Below are 9,130 nucleotides of genomic sequence, written 5' to 3' on the forward strand. Positions count from 1 at the left end.
TGAAAATCAGTATTTTTCCAAACGAAGACAAAGAAATACAGTACTTAGGTAAAGTAGGTTCGAAGTAAAATCTAATTGTAATTATTCTCTTTGTTGAGGTCAATCTTTGAGGACCATTGAAGGAGAATGGATCGATTTGGAAAACTCTTCTTCAAAATGATGATCAAAATGATTTTAGTTCCCGCCACAAAAAGGTGCTTTACAAACATCTAATTACACATTGAGTATTGTGTGAATGTACGTTGTTGAAGCATTCGTAAAAAAACAGAATTAAAGAATTAATTTAAGCGTACACTTTGTTTAAAAGAGATCTAAGAGATGGGATGCGACTGAATCTAATGAATGAAATGGTTCTATGAGGTAATATTACTCAGTTTGAAAGGATATTTCTTCTTATTATCTGTTTACCAAGAACATACATGTTTATAGCAATACCAACAAACATTACACCCAGTAGCCACAAAATCCAATACGCAACAATCCAACATTACATCTCTTGGTACATTCCCTTACGAGCGCCCAACAATTTTTATTTCGGAAGTAAAATATAAAATGGGAGATGGAATAACGGTAATATTTTCTGAAGGAAACTGGGTCGCGAAGTGGAAACCCTTGCGGTACGAGAGGGATTAAATAAGGTGTAGGGTTGGTGAATGTACGTTTGCAGTTTTCGTTTCGATATTTTGGGGAAAGGTGAGGAAGATTTTGGTTTAGAGAATGTTTAAGGCTCGTAACTGGTACCTTTTAGTTGTGATTCAACGAGATGTTGTAAGTCGAAAGGAGTAAAATGCTGGCGACATGACATTTAAAATAATTGCCAATTACTCTAAAGGAAGGCGAAAAGAGGAAAGAGGTTAAATAAGAGTGATAGATGATGTTTTCTTCGGTGGGAAAACTTATATTTCGCATTCAGATCGTGTCAGTATTTTCAAAGGTTCAGCAGTGCACCCTCTAATAAAACAAACAGTTTTTATCTCCCCATTGTGAAGGGAATTACGAGAAGACTGCAGTCAACACACATGTGTAACAGTGTAGTACATTTCCGTGTTTTATATAAGTCGATATGTAAGCTTAATCAAGATTGACGTTAATTTATGAATGAAGTTTGCTCATGCTCTGCTGAATCGAACTTTTATTTAACAAATTTTCTGTACACTCTTGTCAAGAGTTACAGTATAAGTACCTAATCAATCAACAGCATTTCGCGGTACACTGCTGGACGAAGACCTCCCCAAAGTTTCCCCACAATACTCGGTCTTCCGCTTTCCGAATCCAATCCAATCCAGTGCCTTACTAAATAACAGCTTACACTTATTTATTGGTATCGACTAGTCATCTACCCGAATAGTCACCTAGATTCATAATTATGAATACGTTTCACCGAATTTATAATTCCATCTATACTAATATTATAAAGAGGAAAGAATAGTTTTTTTTTTGTTTGACAAGTTTCGAAACTACTGGACCGATTTGAAAAATTCTTTCACTGTTGAAAAGCTACATTATCCCTGCTGAACATAGGCTATAATTTATTTTGAAAAATATTAGGGTTCCGTAAGAAAATTGCTATAATGTAACCAAAGGTGTAAAACTGGTTGCTTGCCACAGGGACGAAGTCGCGGGCAACTGCTAGTATTCCATAAATCCCTGTTTACTCTAAAACATTTCTGTATGTCAGCCCTAGTTATACCGGCTGTACTGCACCGTAGCTTAATGCAACTAACAACGAATGTACTCGAAACATCTTATCTTCTACATCTACTATAAACTAGGATGCTGTGAAGTGCAAACTTTAACGAATACTTCGGTGAACAGAAGCGGTATGCCATCATATTTATAATTAAACAACTTTGCTTTACTTATGTGAAACTGATGCTTACAATCTTTCATAGCTTTCTTGCTTACATATAGATTATAGGGATGTATGATGATCCAGCCGTATGATGGCCAGTCGAATCGTTACAAAAGAATAATGTCCAATATTGCATATATTCGTAAACTTTAAATAACTTGTATACGTAATTTTAATAATTAAGGACAATTTTATTGGTTGTCTTTCTATGGAATGTTTCTGTTTTGAACAAAAAAACCCCCCCCGCCGCCGTCTACCCGTGGGTTAAGGTCATTAGCTTCTACCCCGTCACATCAGCAAATAAAAAGTTTTTTAGACTTCAACCCCTATCCGTACTCTATCCATACAGCAGTTAAGCTTAAGCCTAGTTAATTTCCTTCATAAAACGGAGTGAATATAAAATGAGGTTTGATATAAAACTGTATAGACGAAGGGTTTAAGTTCCTCAATATTTTATGATGGTACTAGGGCGATATCGATAGCTTCACTCCTACCCTATAAAATATGCAAGGAGGTTGTATATGTAGATGGTATGAGTGAAGTTAGATGCAGTCAGTTTTGAAATTGATTTTTATGAGAATCTTAATAAGTACTTATTGTTATTACTATTACTACACACGTATTATACACACAGACAAAAAATACTCAAGAATGACCCTAAAAATGGATTAAAATAGTATATACTAGGTTCTTCGCTAGCTCAAATATTACCACTGCAAAGCTTAATTTGCGTTATTGTAACCCAAGGTGTCAGATCGAAAACCTACTCTGCATACCATGCTAAAACTATTGATAATATAGGACAAAATGGTGTAAGTACTACAGATTTGTAGATCTCTTTAAAATCTACTTAAAAGTACGCGAAGATAGTACAGTAATATTGTTATAGTTTAGTCACAACAACCTAAATATCTTACAAATAAGGGCGGAAGTTGCGTGGACTGTAAAAAACGATCTTCTAATTTATAAAATTCCCGTGTCGCGATGTTAGTTACCGTACTCCTCCGAAACGGTTCGACCGATTCTTACGAAATTTTGTATACATATTGGGTAGGACTGAGAATAGAACAACATCTATTTTCCATACCCCTAAGTGATAAGGGTTGCCCACACTAAAATTTATTTTTTTATTTTTTGGACGAAATTGTTTGTTTTTATTTTTTTTATAATCTTGCATTAAAAACACATACAACTAGAAAAAAAACATCGGCAAAACAACGTTTGCTGGGTCAGCTAGTATATGTATATATTTTATTTTCGAATAATATTAATTATCTCGAAAAAGTTTTCCTAAAAGATACTGAAGAGCAATTTCTATAATGTCAATACAAGCATCGGTGGTTCAGTGGTAGAATGCTCGCCTGCCACGCGGGCGGCCCGGGTTCGATTCCCGGCCGATGCACATTGCGGCACATCGTCATCTTTTGCTGATGAATTAGCTCTTTTTTTATTTTACAGCTATAAATTATAATGTTTGTTTTCTTTCTAGCTGAGTTTTCTTGCTAGAAGAACACCCATTGCTGGGTTAAAGTCGTTTATTGTACTTACACACTTTCAATATAATTTATTTGTGTGCATTGAAACTTAATAATTCAATGAACTTGTAACACCTATGTCACTTCCGATAGTATTTCAAGAATAAAACATTTAATTAATGGGAGATTGTTTTTTGCATACAATAACTTGATAGTTATAAAGTAAACTAGCTGACCCAGCAAACGTTGAAAATATTTTATTTTTCTAATTGTATATATTTTTAATGCCACATTATAAAAAAAATAAAAACAAAAAATTTCGCAAAAAAAAATAATTTTGTGTGAGCAACTCTCTTAGGGGTTTGAAAAATAGATGTTAGCCGATTCTCAGACCTACTGAATACGCATATAAAATTTGTTAAAAATCGGTTAAGCCGTTTCGGTGGAGTATGGTTACTAACATCGTGACACGGAAATTTTATATATTAGAAGATATATTTTTTAACTAATAAGGTTATAACATTTTGTAATTCAAACATCAACGAATTCCATAAAAAAAATTAGACGACCTTCCGAAGCAATAATAAATTAATTAATCGTAATCAAATTACAACCTTGACACAAAGCGTTAAAGTTTAAAATTAAATAAGTTACTTATAGGGTCGTAAAATACAGCTGGCGAAGGTACTACCGTATTCCATATTCAAATAAATGCATAATTTATTTTTAATACAGTTACTTGAACAAAATCAATGGCGACTCGATTAGGCATATTTTTATTAAATTATGAATAATTCATTAAAAAACGTGTTTTCCTATACCAAAATAGTTTTGCTTACAGATTAAGGAAAGATGATGTTAGTAGGATTATAATATTAAAACAAAAAGACGGAATCATTTTTTTAATCCTTACCTTTTAGTTGGCAATTAGAATTCAAAATAATCTAAAAAAAGTGCTAACTCGCAAACTCATAACTTTTTTTTTACAAGAATTTGCAGAAATATAAAACTTAACCTTGGAAGTATTTTATAATTAATATTAAGCATATAAATTGCTAAATAAGTTTTTAGTAAGTGAACTAGTACGCAAACATAATATGCGTGTATAGGCTCAAGTTTGATATTGTTAGGGTACACACACACCTACGGCAAAACATTATTGAAATGGAAATTATTATTTTTAATGATAATAGTAATTACCAAAAGAAGGAGATCGTGTATGATTCATAAATGTATAGTCATAAAAGGAAAAAAATGCTGAATAAGCAGGTAGGTGCAGTAAGAAATAATTTCGTTAAATAACAGAAACAAAACATTCGCACATTTAACATAAGTACATAGTTAGTGCTTAGTCTTTAGGTTTTATTTAACGTTCTCAATTTTATTAATAATGAAATCATGCAAGTACCTATAAAATAATATAGAACACGACTTCATAAGGTCAGTTCAAAATATTCCATCCAGCGAAGTGATGTTTTTCTACAAAATACTCAATTTCCGATACAAATAGACACGGTACTAAAATACGACGAATGCAAGACTCTTCCTTTGGTTACATTTTGGTGCTTAGTTTTGTGTAACTCTGAAAGTTCAAGCAATATTCAATACAGTCGTGGTGTGAGGAAAAGGTTAATTTGAAATAACTGGCTGGTTATGTTACCGCGTTAAAATGTATTTATAGTGAAAGATCAGGTTTGGGCCCCGATTCCGCTATTTACAATTGCCGACGATTGAATGAAAATTTTGCGTTGAAAATTGCTTTTTGTTCGTTGGCAAAATGAGCATTTTGCCAACGCAATAATTGGGACTTCAGTATGGGGCAGAACATTCACTGTGTTCTGTTTTTATGTGTGTCACTCAATACAATGAATTACCACTTATTGTGTTGGCCACATACTAAGGAGATAAGAAATGATGTCAAATTTTATGTAATTTCCATTTCCCTTGGAAAAGGGGTTACAGTTCAGTTCTTTTAATTGTCGGCGCTGGAAGGGGTTTAAGAAAAACAGAGTGCAATTTTGTCCAACTTAGGCTTCGTTGACTTGCATATATTTAATTAAAACCTATGTTTTTGGATGATTTATGAGGCTCTTTACATTAGAGACATCCAAACGTATATAAGCGTATAAAATTGACAGCTGTCATCATAGCATAGCTGCCCACATGCACTTTTAAATGTATCTACACTTATCATTTTCTTATAAATCACTTGATTATGTTTATTTTTATGATAATATAGTCTTTTTGCTATTGTTAGTATAATAAATAGGTGCTTTTGTTGCATTATGATTGAGATACTCTCTTTTATTCATAGAAAGAACATTCACGAAACTGGTATTGGAATAACTTGCATATTAAGTGTAAACATGTGTGTATTTAAATGTAGGTATGTATTTATATTACGGAAGATGAGATTATTATTATAAAATGTAGAGAAAAAGTCCCAAAACTTTTGAGACATTTTGTACAAAATTCTCGTGTCACGGTGTACAAAATTGAACTCCTCCGAAATGACTGCACCGGTTCTTATGAAATTTTGCGTGCCTAGTTGCCTACATATTGGGAGGTCTGAGAATTGGACAACATCTATATCGTAAAACGTTTGCTGGGACAGCTAGTTTATTTATAGATAATAATTTAAATTATAACTCTCCGTAAGTTTTAATAAAAAAAAACGCTCGAAATAAATTCGGGCACTAATGAGTATCATGTGAACGTACCTTTACAATACAAGAATTGCTGACAGTCTACGATTGAATTGCAAGTACGCAGTTTGTATCAAATGGATCGTACGTGTTGAAATATTATTAACACCTACATAGGTACATATTGTGTCTAGTAGACTAGGTATTTGTCTAGACTTTGTCCGGTTGAATTTGCAATACAAGATTTCTCTTTGAGAAGAGGCATTGTTACACCCGTAGAACCTTTATTATAATAGCCATTGTGATAGTATCAGAATGAAAAAGGAAATGTAAATAGGCAAACATATTTGTACAGAGAGTCAGACCAGTCTGGGGATTCATCGAAGAGTCGTTTGCCCAGCCGTGGGCAAGGAATACAAAATACTTGACACCAAAAAAATACAGTAATTACCAAATACTATCACATAAACAATGTAATATCCAAGATATTTAACCTTTTTAAGTAAAATGCACGTGAACGTCGTCTGCGCGTGCGCATGCTCGCAGTTCAACCGTTGCGCAGACGCATACGACGCTACACTGACACATGTGGGCAGATCAATTCAGTAAATTGAAGACAATAAGGTCAACACGTGATGTTCTGATCATTTGCATGTAATCGACCTGAGATACTACTACTCAAGAATACTGTTTTGAACAATTTTTGTTTTGCCTACCTTAGAGACGCAGACATAATACATGTCATGTCGCTGTCTTTTTCAGACGTAGAGGTTTTTTCTGTCCGAATAGCCGACTAGTAAAGGTCACCACGCCAAAACCAGACTAAGTGTATCGGGTTTGATATCCACTTAGGACAAGTGTTTGTGAGATCAACGTATGGTTGTTCTTAATCTGGGTGTCTTGTGCGGCTTGTACAGCATTATATTCACGCTCAATATTTCCACTTACCCTACAAACGTCCGCATTTGTAATATTTTAAGAGAATAATCTATCCCTAACACTGATATGTCACTGTACCATCATCTCAATGTTTATTATTAATAATTAGGACGAAATCACAAATAGTGTACGCGTAAGCCTCATAGGTAGCCCTCCCACGCACAGCTGAGTAATGGCTATAAGATCATGAGTGTTGTGACCACACGGCTATTAAAGACACTTTTAGTGCTAAACAACTGAAATATTCTTAATAGTGGTTGTTCTATTGTGTAATTGCTGAAGACTGAAATAAAAAATATTTTTTTGTAATAGATTTCGGCTGTCTAAAGGGTAGAATAGGAACAGTATTTGAATGTGGAACGTGAAAAATTCGAGTTTTTGTTTATGTTTATGACAAATATTTTTATTATAGTAAATTGGACTGATGGTAATAGTAACATCTATACTAATATATAAAGCTGAAGAGTTTGTTTGTTTGTTTGTTTGAACGCGCTAATCTCAGGAACTACTGGTCCAAATTGAAAAATTCTTTTTGTGTTGAATAGACCATTAATCGAGGAAGGCTTTAGGCTATAAACCATCACGCTGCGACTAATAGGAGCGAAGATACAATGGAAAATGTGAGAAAAAACAGGACGGGTATAAATCAAAACTTATATATTCTACCCACGGGGACGAAGTCGCGGGCAACAGCTAGTAATATATATATATACTTAGTTCTCCTTATCGCTTTCGATAACGGCGACCATTGGCAATTCACCTCCTAGCGTGAGCCCTGATGTGACTGGCTAGACCGAGTTTGGATCTAAACACTCGGTCGCAAGCGCTGCAGTAAAGTTGATACGCAGAATTGAGATAGTCGTACCTATAGTAATATAATAATACTTATATTTCTTCTATAGAAATAATTCAAACTATTACTAATAGTTTTTTTAGGGATGTAGGTTCGTTTCATTTTCGCCGTTTTCCGGATATTTAGTTTCTGGCATACTTTTATTGACTTAATGAGCCTGTTTCCTACCTAGCCTTTCGTTTACCGGGGCAGCGGTGACCCTTCAGAAAGTCCCGTTAAATATTTTCGACTACAGTCAGGAACACTATGCATGAAGTCCCTAAACATGGAGTGAATAGTAAGCTACGTTAATAGTCCAGCTGCGGAGCATCTTGCATTAAACAGCTTTTTTGCCACAAGGTGAAAAGCTAACGACTCCAACCCACGCTGAGATCACGACCGGCGTGGGAATAATTGGACTTGCATCGTCTGAATAAAAAATGCTTTTCCTATTTTGGTACCAAACAGTTACAAAATAAAAATAAATAAATCTCTATAGGTAATGTTGGTAACTCAATATTATTCCAAGAAGTCCGAATAGAAAAATAAAACTAATTCATTGTGCCAATAACATTGTCCCGTTCCAATTTCAAAAAATGTGGCCGCCATTTTGCTTCACACTGCACACGGTCAAGCGATCTAAATCTGTTAGTAGTGACAACTCATTTGGGTCACTAGGAAACGTAACTGGACAGTTAAAATTAACCGGAACTTATTTAACTCTGTAAATAAAGATAAGCTAATTTAATTGGTATTCAGATGTTATGCTGTGAATCTATTAAAAACTGAGATTATTTTGATATATCAGTTGTTCAAATAATTCCTACTTTTTTGCCAAAGAATAAAACTTTATCAACACAGTTTTACATACCTAACTCTACTAACATTTCAACTCCTCAGTCAATATCCGATATGGTCTAGTGGCTAGGATACCTGGCTCTCACCCAGGAGGCTCGGGTTCGATTCCCGGTATCGGAAGAATACTTTTTGAGTTTTATGTTGATAAAAATAATTGTTTTAGTGTCGTACAACTATTTTAGCAATAGATTAATTTTATTACAAGTGATTTTGTTATCAGCAATCATTATCGACGTTTCTTTTTAGTTTTCATTTTAATTCGACTCACCTAAGTAGTTTTAAACATTATTCACTTTAATATGTTAATCTTTTAATTAGGCGGATTGTAAATTTAGATTGATGTAATTAACACTATAATAAAAACTCAGTTAATATATCAGTAATGTTTTTGTGGTGGTTAAATAAAGTAATTTATTTTAGTAAATATCTAACTTAAGTGGTTTCAGTGATTTTTGATAAATAGCTTAACTTACGCTTCCTACTATTTCGATTCAAAATAATTCAAATACAGTACACATAATGTAGGTAC

At 33.8% G+C, this 9,130-nt stretch overlaps 2 non-coding genes across 2 annotated transcripts; both read left to right on the plus strand.

Moving 5' to 3' along the window:
• The first annotated feature begins 3,183 nt into the window (after positions 1-3,183).
• Trnag-gcc lies at positions 3,184-3,254 on the plus strand. The gene has a single exon. It is a non-coding gene; the product is annotated as a tRNA-Gly (tRNA).
• A 5,395-nt stretch (positions 3,255-8,649) lies between these two features.
• Positions 8,650-8,721, plus strand: Trnae-cuc. The gene has a single exon. It is a non-coding gene; the product is annotated as a tRNA-Glu (tRNA).
• The last annotated feature ends 409 nt before the right edge of the window (positions 8,722-9,130 follow it).

Source organism: Trichoplusia ni, chromosome 22 (genome assembly GCF_003590095.1).
Source record: "Trichoplusia ni isolate ovarian cell line Hi5 chromosome 22, tn1, whole genome shotgun sequence".
Taxonomy (NCBI): Eukaryota; Metazoa; Arthropoda; class Insecta; order Lepidoptera; family Noctuidae; genus Trichoplusia; species Trichoplusia ni.